Source organism: Alosa alosa, chromosome 1, assembly GCF_017589495.1.
Source record: "Alosa alosa isolate M-15738 ecotype Scorff River chromosome 1, AALO_Geno_1.1, whole genome shotgun sequence".
NCBI classification, from domain to species: Eukaryota; Metazoa; Chordata; class Actinopteri; order Clupeiformes; family Clupeidae; genus Alosa; species Alosa alosa.
Window position 1 is genome coordinate 50,570,118 of NC_063189.1, and position 13,510 is coordinate 50,583,627.

Genomic DNA, 13,510 nt, shown 5'->3' on the forward strand with positions numbered 1-13,510 from the left:
TCCATTTGAACAATCTATCAACCTTTTTGAAAACATCACTTAGAACATGCCGGTCTTTCCAAAGATACTCCACTTTAGGTGTATATGCGAATTCATTCAATTCTTTTTCATTATAATATGTAGGTCTTCTGTATGCACTGCTAGACAGGCGAATGAAATCCTGCGGACAGTTAGCATACATGTGGTAAGACTTGACATAGGCTGGACTATTCCATGATGCTGTGTAGCGACTGTCCATAGCAGGCTGTACAATATCCTTCCAAGAGTCCCTAAACATCACCCAATCTGCATCACAAAATGAAATGTGCGCCATGTCGTCTGAAAACGCCAAATCCGGAGATGTCAATGCGTATAGCTTCACACTGCGATCTTCCTTGTCAAAAACATAGCCTCCGATGCGCCCATCGTTCAACAACCATTGGTATTCCACGCCATCATTAGGTTTACTCAGAAAATTAACAAAAGTTTCAGGTCTCCTCCTTTGCGGTGCATAAGTCATTTCAGGATTCGATAGCTTAGCGCTAACAGGGGTGAGTGTGATCCGTCTCTTTGATTTTGCCGATTCAATCATGTCAGCCATGGTAAGTTCTGTTCAAAATCACTGCTAACAATGATAGCTATACATCGCCCACAGCATTTATAATCTCAATCCTAGAGACACGCCGGGGCAAAACACACCCACTACAAAAGGGTTTATAGATAACCAGGTGTCCAGGTGCATACAGACGTCACTACTCATAAACAGGTCTTTTACAATGTTATTAGCACTAGTGTACGTAGGTAGTAGGCAGACCCCCGACATGAAAGGGGTCTCAAACAACACACTCAGAGACATGCCCGGACAAAACACCATCCCTACAAAGTAGGATGCATTGCATACCATTGAAGCCCTGCAGCCGAAATAGCTCAGTTGGGAGAGCGTTAGATTGAAAATCTAAAGATCCCTGGTTCGAATCCGGGTTCCGGCAACTCCATTTTCTTTCTTTTTTTTTGTATTTAGCCCCATTTACCACTAAACATATACAACTCTTACAAAGTTTATCTGATTCCCCATTATCCACAAAACACACATGGGGGTTTGGGGCCAATATGGGCCTTCAGGGTTTGACACCAGTCACATGACTGTCACATGACACTACATCCAATATGGATGCCAAGGGGCGTGGCATTGTTTGACACCAGACACATGACTGTCACATGACTTTACATCCAATATGGCTGCCCAGGGTGTTGACACCAGTCACATGACTGTCACATGACTCACAAAACAATAACAATAACAAACAACACGCGGGTGACAACCACGTATAATTTGCATAAAAAAGGAGGCGTGGTTATGACGTGATTTATGACGTTTCAGGGGGCGGGGCTTATTTTGACAGATAGTTCATGATAATTACTACTTTTGTCCGATTTTGACAAAACTTGGCGCAGATGATCGTCAGACCATGACTCACAAACGCATTGCTTTTTGGGGCCATATTCAAAACTTGTTGCCTGTCACGACCAATCAAGTTTGGCGGCAAAGCTGCCAAACAGGAAGTGAAGTAATATTTCAGTAAAGCTTTAATGTATCAAATCCAAACTCAGTGCATGGGCTCAAGACCCAATAAGGAGGAGGCTCAATAAATTTGATGACTTTTGACCTATAGGTGTTGCTATAATGAGCAAAATTACATTTTGGCCTGTAACGGGTAATGTGTTTGAAATTAAAACTTGCCTGTTGCCTTGCCTGTGTCTGTTAATGTTAATGTACTAGTGGTGTCTGTGGGAGATCCTAAGGCCGACAGATGTGAATTTGTGATGTCAACGTAATTGATCCGGCTGCCATATTGGATTTAATCAAAAACACCTAAACGTTTTCAAAGGTCACAAAGTTTATCCGATTTTCACGAAACTTGACGCAGATGATCGTCAGACCATGACTTATAAATGCATTGCTTTTTGGAACAATATTCAAAACCCGTTGCCCGTGACAAAGCACCAAAAAGGAAGTGAAGTAATATCTCAGCTATGATTTCACGTATCAAAACCAAACTAGGTATATGGACTCAGGACCCAATCAGGAGGACGCTCAAGAAATATGGTACATTTTGACCACTATGTGGCGCTATAATCACAGGAAGTGGGCTCATATTTCTGCAATGCTGAGGATGCACAATTAATTTGGTGTGCTTTCACCACTAGGGGTGCTATAATTATCAACATTTTCACCAATTTAAACCAAACTTGGTATGTGGACTTAGTACAATAAATTCGGTGACCTTCGAGTTGTCATGGCAACCCAATGTTGTTACATTATACACACACCCAATTAACCCCCCATCCCACACACACACACATATACACAGATAAACCTCCTCTCCCACACACCCCAACAGCCCCCCACACATACACATACCTCAAACATCACCAAATGTATTGTGCGTCCTCAGGTTGTAGTCACGAGTCCACATACCAAGTTTGGTGTCGATAAGAGAAAGTGTTGATAATTATAGCGCCCCTAGTGTTCAAAGGTCACTAAATCTATTGAGCGTCTTCGGGATGTGTCCCGAGTCCATGTACCAAGTTTGGTGTCGATACGAGAAAGTGTTGCAAATTATAGCACCCCTAGTGGTCAAAGGTCGTAAAATTGATTGTGCATCCTCAGGATGTGGTCACAAGTCCATGAACCAAGTTTTGGTTTTGATACGTCAAAGCATTGCTGAGATATGACCTAATCTTGTGTTACTCTAGCGCCGCCCTAGTGGTTGAAGGTCACCAAATTTATTTTGTGTCCTCAGGATAAGGTCCCAAGTCCATATACTAAGTTTGGTTTCAATACGTGAAAGCATTGCTGAAATATGAGCCCCCTTTCTGTGATAATAGCGCCACATAGTGGTCAAAGGTCATCAAATTTATTGAGCTTCTTCCTAATTGGGTCCTGAGACCATGTACTGAGTTTGGTGTTGATACGCGAAAGCTTTGCTGAGATATCACTTCACTTTCTGTTTTGGCTTCGCCGCCAAACTTGATTGGTCATGACAGGCGACAGGTTTTGAATATGGCTCCAAAAAGCAATGCGTTTGTGAGTCATGGTCTGACAATCATCTGCAACAAGTTTCGTCAAAATCGGACAAACTTTATGACCTTTGATTCCTTTTAAGTGTTTTTGATTAAATCCAATATGGCAGAAGATCCAACGTGGCGGAAATTGACGTCATGGGGTGCGTTGAGTTCGGCCTCATCCAAGGATTCCAAGTATACCTCAATTTGTATGGTTGAAACTTTAAGCGCATAGATGTAATGCAAAATCTGACACATTGGGGGCTTAGAGCACTTGACATGAAACTTAGTTAAATTAATCATATGACTATACCGAATCAATGTGCCAAATTTCCCAACTTTTTACTGTATGGTTCAATGGCAAATGAGCGTTTCGTTATTATAATAAGAAGAAGAACACATAGAATCACTATGGGTTGCCTCGCAGCTTCGCTGCTTGGCCCCCAAATATAACCGCAAGCGGTGATTTACGGGGTCCGAGCAAAACGAACATGAGGTAGCATAGCTTTTTAGTTTTACATATGCTTTGATTGTTTGGGCCCAATTGTTCAAAAGAAACGTGATTGGATTTCGGTTATCGGATTTCAGTTACCGGATTTCGGCTATCGGATTGGATCAAATCTTGAAAATGGGTTGTTCAAAGGGAAACAAGGATCCTGAAATTGGATTAGATCACATAATCTATTCTTGGTTTTGATCTGGATAAAACCTTCACTTTGTGTTGTTCAAAACTTTTGAGTTGGATTGGAATAAATTTGATGCATAAAATTAGGATTACCCTGTGCTGTAACGTTATAGTGTGCTAACCTCCACAACCTAATAGTATTCTAACAATACCCTATTCTAGTGTGCTAACCTCCACAACCCAACAGTATTCTAACAGTACTATTCTAGTGCGCTAATCTCCACAACTCAATAGTATTCTAACAATACTCTATTCTACAGGACTATGCATTTGTCATGGATAAGATGAAGCGTCTGTTAATGGAAGGCAGTGTTTCCCACAGAATGGAATTGTATTTGTGGTGGTAGGTGAAAGGGAGTGGGGGTGGGTTCTGTGTTGGAGTCAATAAGATTAACAGCCTATAATTATGCAGTTATACTTGCATTGCATGACAAGTCCTGACACATAGCTGTAACGTTATAGTGTGCTAACCTCCACAACCCAACAGTATCCTTAACAGTATTCTATTCTAGTATGCTAACCTCCACAACCCAGCTGAAGGAACTGTAGGGGGCGATGTGGGTCGAGGTAGAGTGAGTGTGTGGCGAGCAGGCAGAGCCTCGGTCAGAAGGCTTAATGGTATGAAGTGATGACACGGAGATGGCAGGTTTCGGTGCAACACAAGTGAACTTTATTTGAGTTTCAATTCATCTGTTCTTTTGTTCTTTACTTGTATGTGTGCTGCATCAAAGTGCAAACAAACAGAAAATGGAGTAATCAGTGAAATGGAGTAAATCAGTACAGATCCCAACTCACAAACAAACCAATTGACATTTGAACAATAAACTGAAATCATATGGCTATATAAGGTACAACTAAACAATACTTGACATCCCAAGTCAACCAACATCACCTAATCATCTCTCACATGGGACTCCAACACACCAAACCAACAAAGACCTTAACTTTACACATGATGGCAGAGCTACTCTACAAACTGATAAACATCACAAAAGTCATAGTGAGGGTCATTAAAGTGATGACTTACGTTAACTCAAAGACGCACACAAAGCAGGACACACTGGAGTGCTGGGTTGAGATGAACAAAAGAGTTAACTGAGGGCGAGCAAACAATTTATCCTGGTCTGAGCCCCTGCTCCGGAGCTACAGGGTTTCCCAGCAGGTAAACTGGGTGTGGTTAGGTGGCAGAGCCAAACAATCCTGCAATTTCTCCACAGCACTTTCACCTCAAGCCCTCCTTACACTGACAGACTTTGGAAAGATTTGCAAAGATTTGGAAAAGATTTCTGAAAGACTACAGTCTCAGACCCTCTCACATCTAAAGACAAGTAGTAGAGTTTTAAGTCACAGACTATGATTTTGCAATGACTAGGGATCTTGCAGGGTCACTATTTACAAGACTGCAACACGATTCCTTTAAATCATTACCCATCGTGCAATAGATAAACAGGAACTGAAAATTATAGCCTACTAAACTCAAAGTCGTATTTTCGTGTTTCTGCAGCATTGTTTCATGCGTGACATCCTTAACCGATACAGAGTTGTTCTGTCAAGTGGAAGAGCCGACTAAATATGTATAAGAAATGACAAATATTATAAGAATAACAAATAATTATAGGCTACAGCTGTGTCGGAGTCAATAAGATAAACAGCCAATAATTATACAGATAGATACTTTATTGATCCTCAGGGGAAATTGAAGTTACACAGTTACACTACAAGTCCATATTGACAAGTAGCTGTAATGTTATAGTGTGTTAACCTCCACAACCCAACAGCATTCTATTGTAGTATGCTAACATCCACAACCCAACAGTATTCTAACACTAATGCTTCAAGCGGGATTTGAACTCGCAACCTAAGGATCACCAGTACAAGGCATTATCCCACTGAGCCACTGTCAATCCTACATTTTGGCCAGTCACAATCACATGGTGAAAATGTGTATTGGTAAACACACAATAAGAAAAACTCTAAGCATACATTTGACAATAAAATGAAGGGCTTTCCTAAAAGAGTACACCTGAAAACTTTTTGAAATTCTGGGGCAATAAGACATTTGTAGAGAAGAATACTAATGGATGAAATATAAATATGATAGACTTTATGATGAAGGAAAAATAGTAAACAAAGAAGTTCCCCTGAATGTCATAGAGTGTCTCGGCATTGTGATTCTTGGCAACTGATGAGTGTGAATGTTGATTGGCTGATGTCATTCAGGTGCTGTTCAATGGTGTGAATCTTAAATGACCAATAGCATGTGCAGCTTGATCCTTGAAGTTCTAACGGGGATTCGAACACTCAACCTAAGAAACACCAGTACAAGGCATTATCCCACTGAGCCACTAACAATCATACACATTGGGCAGTCACATTCACATGTGAAAATGTGTGTTGGTAAACACACAAGAAAAACTCCAAGCATACATTTGACAATAAAATGAAGGGCTTTCCTGAAAGAGTACACCTGAAAACTTTTTTAAATTCTGGAGAAATTAGACATTTGTAGAGAAGAACACTAATGGATGAAATATAAATATGATAGACTTAATGATGAAGGAAAAATAGTAAACAAAGAAGTTCCCCTAAATGTCAGAGTGTCTAATAAGAACAAATAGAATCACTATTGGTTGCCTCGCAGCTTCGCTGCTTGGCCCCCAATAAGAACAAATAGAATCACTATGGGTTGCCTCGCAGCTTCGCTGCTTGGCCCCCAAATATAACCGCAAACGGTGATTTACGGGGTCCGAGCAAAACGAACATGAGGTAGCATAGCTTTTTAGTTTTACATATGCTTTGATTGTTTGGGCCCAATTGTTCAAAAGAAACGTGATCGGATTTCGGTTATCGGATTTCAGTTACCGGATTTCGCCTGTCGGATTGGATCAAATCTTGAAAATGGGTTGTTCAAAGGGAAACAAGGATCCTGAAATTGGATTAGATCACATAATCTATTCTTGGTTTTGATCTGGATAAAACCTTCACTTTGTGTTGTTCAAAACTTTTGAGTTAGATTGGAATAAATTTGATGCATAAAATTAGGATTACCCTGTGCTGTAACATTATAGTGTGCTAACCTCCACAACCTAATAGTATTCTAACAATACCCTATTCTAGTGTGCTAACCTCCACAACCCAACAGTATTCTAACAGTAGTATTCTAGTGCGCTAATCTCCACAACTCAATAGTATTCTAACAATACTCTATTCTACAGGACTATGCATTTGTCATGGATAAGATGAAGGGTCTGATAATGGAAGGCAGTGTTTCCCACAGAATGAAATTGTATTTGTGGTGGTAGGTGAAGGGGGTGGGGGTGGGTTCTGTGTTGGAGTCAATAAGATGAATAGCCTATAATTATGCAGTTATACTTGCCACGACAAGTCCTGACAAGTAGCTGTAACGTTATAGTGTGCTAACCTCCACAACCCAACAGTATTCTTAACAGTATTCTATTCTAGTATGCTAACCTCCACAACCCAACTGAAGGAACTGTAGGGGGCGATGTGGGTCGAGGTAGAGTGAGTGTGTGGCGAGCAGGCAGAGCCTCGGTCAGAAGGCTCAATGGTATGGAGTGATGACACGGAGATGGCAGGTTTTGGTGCAACACAAGTGAACTTTATTTGAGTTTCAATTCATCTGTTCTTTTGTTCTTTACTTGTATGTGTGCTGCATCAAAGAGGAAACAAACAGAAAATGGAGTAATCAGTGAAATGGGGTAAATCAGTACAGATCCCAATTCACAAACAAACAGCCATGGCCCACTGGTTAGCACTCTGGACTTGTAACCAGAGGGTTGCCGGTTCGAACCCCGACCAGTGGGCCACGGCTGAAGTGCCCTTGAGCAAGGCACCTAACCCCTCACTGCTCCCCGAGCGCCGCTGTGGTTGCAGGCAGCTCACTGCGCCGGGATCAATGTGTGCTTCACCTCACTGTGTGCTGTGTTTCACTAATTCACGGATTGGGTTAAATGCAGAGACCAAATTTCCCTCACAGGATCAAAAGAGTATATACTTATATATATATATACTTGACATCCCAAGTCAACCAACATCACCTAATCATCTCTCACATGGGACTCCAACACACCAAACCAACAAACAAAGACCTTAACTTTATACATGATGGCAGAGCTACTCTGATACTACTCTAAACTGATAAACATCACAAAAGTCATAGTGAGGGTCATTAAAGTGATGACTTACGTTAACTCAAAGACGCACACAGAGCAGGACACACTGGAGTGCTGGGTTGAGATGAACAAAAGAGTGATCTGAGGGCGAGCAAACAATTTATCCTGGTCTGAGCCCCTGCTCCGGAGCTACAGGGTTTCCCAGCAGGTAAACTGGGTGTGGTTAGGTGGCAGAGCCAAATAATCCTGCAATTTCTCCACAGCACTTTCACCTCAAGCCCTCCTTACACTGACATACTTTGGAAAGATTTGCAAAGATTTGGAAAAGATTTTTGAAAGACTACAGTCTCAGACCCTCTCACATCTAAAGACAAGTAGTAGAGTTTTAAGTCACAGACTATGATTTTGCAATGACTAGGGATCTTGCAGGGTCACTATTTACAAGACTGCAACATGATTCCTTTAAATTATTACCCATTGTGCAATAGATAAACAGGAACTGAAAATTATAGCCTACTAAACTCAAAGTCGATTTTTAGGTGTTTCTGCAGCATTGTTTCATGCGTGACATCCTTAACCGATATAGAGTTGTTCTGTCAAGTGGAAGAGCCGACTAAATATGTATAAGAAATGACAAATATTATAAGAATAACAAATAATTATAGGCTACAGCTGTGTCGGAGTCAATAAGATAAACAGCCTACTTGCCTTGCACTACAAGTCCATATTGACAAGTAGCTGTAATGTTATAGTGTGCTAACCTGCAGAACCCAACAGCATTCTATTCTAGTATGCTAACCTCCACAACCCAACAGCATTCAAACACTAATGCTTCAAGTGGGATTTGAACTCTCAACCTAAGGATCACCAGCACAAGGCATTATCTCACAGAGCCACTGTCAATCCTACATGTTGGCCAGTCACATTCACATGGTGAAAATGTGTATTGGTAAACACACAACAAGAAAAACTCCAAGCATACATTTTTACAATAAAATGAAGGGCTTTCCTAAAAGAGTACACCTGAAAACTTTTTGAAATTCTGGGGCAATTAGACATTTGTAGAGATGAACACTAATGGAAGAAATATAAATATGATAGACTTAATGATGAAGGAAAAATAGTAAACAAAGAAGTTGCCCTAAATGTAATAGAGAGTCCCGGCATTCTGATTCTTGGCAACTGATGAGTGTGAATGTTGATTGGCTGATGTCATTCAGGTGCTGTTCAATGGTGTGAATCTTAAATGACAAATCCTAAAGCTCTAACGGGGATTCGAACACTCAACCTAAGAAACATCAGTTCAAGGCATTAGCCCACTGAGCCACTGACAATCATACAAATTGGGCAATCACATTCACATGGTGAAAATGTGTGTTGGTAAACACACAAGAAAAACTCCAAGCATACATTTGACAATAAAATGAAGGGCTTTCCTGAAAGAGTACACCTGAAAACTTTTTTAAATTCTGGAGAAATTAGACATTTGTAGAGAAGAACACTAATGGATGAAATATAAATATGATAGACTTAATGATGAAGGAAAAATAGTAAACAAAGAAGTTCCCCTAAATGTCAGAGTGTCTCAGCATTCTGATTCTTGGCAACTAATGACTGTATATGTTGATTGCCTGATGTCATTCAGGTGCTGTTCAATGGTGTGAATCTTCAATAACCAATAGTATTTGAGCTATAGCCTAAAGCACTACCGGAGATTTGAACTCTCAACCTAACAAACACCAGCACTAGGCATTATCCCATTGGACCACTGACAATCCTAAATAATGGGCAGTCACATTCACATGGTGAAAATGTGTGTTGGTAAACACACAAGAAAAACTCCAAGCATACATTTGACAATAAAATGAAGGGCTTTCCTGAAAGAGTACACCTGAAAACTTTTTGAAATTCTGGGGCAATTAGACATTTGTAAAGAAGAACACTAATGGATGACATATAAAAGATAGACTTAATGATGAAGAAAAAATAGTAAACAAAGAAGTTCCCCTTTATGCCATTGAGTGTCTTGCCATTCTGATTCTTGGAAATTGATGAGTGTGAACGTTGATTGCCTGATATCATTCAGGTGCTATTCAATGTGAATATTAAATAACCAGCAGGGATTCGAACTCTCATCCTAAGAAACAGCAGTACAAGGCATTATCCCACTGAGCCACTGACAGTCCTGCATACTGGGCAGTCATATTCACATGGTGAAAATGTGTTTTGGTAAACACACAACATCAAGAAAAACTCCAAGCATACATTTGACAATAAAATGAAGGGCTTTCCTAAAAGAGTACACCTGAAAACTTTTTGAAATTCTGGGGCAATTAGACATTTGTAGAGATGAACACTAATGGATGAAATATAAATATGATAGACGTAATGATGAAGGGAAAATAGTAAACAAAGAAGTTCCCCTAAATGTAATAGATAGTCCCGGCATTCTGATTCTTGGCAACTGATGAGTGAATGTTGATTGGCTGATGTCATTCAGGTGCTGTTCAATGGTGTGAATCTTAAATGACCAATAGCATGTGCACATTGCTCCTAAAGCTGTAATAGGGATTTGAACTCTCAAGACACACCAGTACAAGAAATTATCCCACTGAGCCACTGACAATGATACACATTGGGCAGTCACTTTCACATGGTGAAAATGTGTGTTGATAAACACGCAAGAAAAACTCCAAGCATACATTTGACAATAAAATGAAGGGCTTTCCTGAAAGAGTACACCTGAAAACTGTTTGAAATTCTGGGGCAATTAGACATTTGTAGAGAAGAACACTAATGGATGAAATAAAAATATGATAGACTTGATGAAGGAAAAATAGTAAACAAAGAAGTTCCCCTAAATGTCAGTGAGTGTCTCGGCATTCTGATTCTTGGCAACTAATGACTGTGTATGTTGATTGCCTGATGTCATTCAGGTGCTGTTCAATGGTATGAATCTTCAATAACCAATAGCATATGCAGGTTGAGCCTAAAGCTCTACCATGATTTGAACTCTCAACCTAACAAACACCAGCACTAGGCATTATCCCACTGAGCCACTGACAATCCTACATATTGGGTAGTCACATTCACATGGTGAAAATGTGTGTCGGCAAACACACAACATCAAGAAAATTCCTAGCATACATTTGACAATAGAATTAAGGGCTTTATAAAAAAGAGTACAGATCTGAAAATGTGCATTGTTAATGGTATCCACCTAATGATGGTTGTATGGTTGTTATCCAAGAAAAAAATGTACTCATATAGGAATATAGGTGATATAGGATAAATGTGCTGAGTGGTCGAACTTTATTGGCCTATATCTCTGAAATGGAACAACATATCCAAATTATTTTAATAACTTTTGTGAGGCTTTGTCTAAACATTGTGCGAATTTTGGTGAAGATTTGATAATTTTTGAAGCCTGTGAAACTTTTTTATGATGTTTGGCTTTTCTCTGAAATTGTGGCAAAAGTAAACATTTTTAGAGCATAAGACCAGGGTGAAAAAGATGCATCTAGAGCATTTAGAGATTAATATTATGAAAGAATTTTGAGTCTAGGTCAATCTGGTAAGGAGAAATAAGCATAATTAACTTTTTTTTCCAATAGCACCACCTTTGGGTGCAGTACCCCAAATTGTGGTTTATGGGTAGAGGGGGGTACTGGTAACCATACCTGAAAATTTCAAGAGTTTTGGAGTTACGGTTTAGGCTGCAGTATGACTTTTACAGAATTTTGGCAAAAAATGAACGGTACAGAAACAATAGGGGTCCTGCAGCTACGCTGCTTGGACCCCTAATAAGAACAAATAGAATCACTATGGGTTGCCTCGCAGCTTCGCTGCTTGGCCCCCAAATATAGCTGCAAGCAGCAATGAGGGGGCCAAGCAGTTGAGCAGGAGTTGTCATGACAACCCAATTTTGCTACATTATACACACACCCAATTAACCCCCCATCCCACACACAGACATGTACACAGATAAACTTCCTCCCCCACACAACCCAATAGCTCCCCACACATAAGCACACCTCAAACATCACCAAGTTGATTGTGCGTCCTCAGGTTGTAGTCACGAGTCCACATACCAAGTTTGGTGTTGATATGAGAAAGTGTTGATAATTATAGCGCCTCTAGTGGTCAAAGGTCACTAAATTATTATTATTACTTATTGGGTCCTGACCCCATGTACAGACTTTGGTTTATCTATGTCAAAGCGTTGCTGAAATATGACTATACTTCCTGTGATTATAGCGACACACAGTGGTCAAAATGCACCAAATTTCTTGAGCCTTCTCCTAATTGGGTCCTGAGACCATGTACTGAGTTTGGTGTTGACACGCAAAAGCCTTGCTTCGCCGCCAAACTTGATTGGTCGTGACGGGCGACAGGTTTTGAATATGGCTCCAAAAAGGAATGCGTTTGTGAGTCATGGTCTGACGATCATCTGCGTCAAGTTTCGTGAAAATCGGATAAACTTTGTGACCTTTGAAAACTTTTAGGTGTTTTTGATTAAATCCAATATGGCAGCCGGATCAATTACGTTGACATCACAAATTCACATCTGTCGGCCTTAGGATCTCCCACAGACACCACTAGTACATTAACGTTAACATTAACAGACACCAATAGCAAGTTTTAATTTCAAACACATTACCCGTTACAGGCCAAAATGTAATTTTGCTCATTATAGCGCCACCTATAGGTCAAAAGTCATCAAATTTATTGAGCCTCCTCCTTATTGGGTCTTGAGCCCATTTACTGAGTTTGGTTTTGATACATTAAAGCTTTACTGAAATATTACTTCACTTCCTGTTTGGCGGCTTTGCCGCCAAACTTGATTGGTCGTGACAGGCAACAGGTTTTGAATATGGCTCCAAAAAGCAATGCGTTTGTGAGTCATGGTCTGACGATCATCTGCGCCAAGTTTTGTCAAAATCGGACAAACTTTATGACCTTTGATTCCTTTTAAGTGTTTTTGATTAAATCCAATATGGCGGAAAATCCAACGTGGCGGAAATTGACGTCATGGGGTGCGTTGAGTTCGGTCTCATCCAAGGATTCCAAGTATACCTCAATTTGTATGGTTGAAACTTTAAGCGCATAGATGTAATGCAAAATCTGACACATTGGGGGCGCTAGAGCACATGACATGAAACTTAGTGAAATTAATCATATGACTATACCGAATCAATGTGCCAAATTTCCCAACTTTGTACTGTATGGTTCAATGGCAAATGAGTGTTTCGTTATAATAATACTAAGAAGAACACATAGAATCACTATGGGTTGCCTCGCAGCTTCGCTGCTTGGCCCCCAATAAGAAACGGTACAAACACTATGGGTTGCCGCGCAGCTTCGCTGCTTGGCCCCCAATAATAAGAATACGTAGAATCACTATGGGTTGCCTCGCAGCTTCGCTGCTTAGCCCCCAAGAAGAACAAATAGAAACACAATGGGTGCCTTCGCAGCTTCGCTGCTTGGCCCCCAATAATAAGAACAAATAGAAACACAATGGGTGCCTTCGCAGCTTCACTGCTTGGCCCCCAATAAGAACAAATAGTAACACAATGGGTGCCTTCGCAGCTTCGCTGCTTGGCCCCCAAATTTAGCTGCAAGCAGCAATGAGGGGGCCAAGCAGACA

The 13,510-nt window shown here is 40.4% G+C and overlaps 1 non-coding gene across 1 annotated transcript; it reads left to right on the forward strand.

The window, feature by feature from the left end:
* Positions 1-895: 895 nt before the first annotated feature.
* On the forward strand, positions 896-968 carry trnaf-gaa. The gene has a single exon. It is a non-coding gene; the product is annotated as a tRNA-Phe (tRNA).
* The last annotated feature ends 12,542 nt before the right edge of the window (positions 969-13,510 follow it).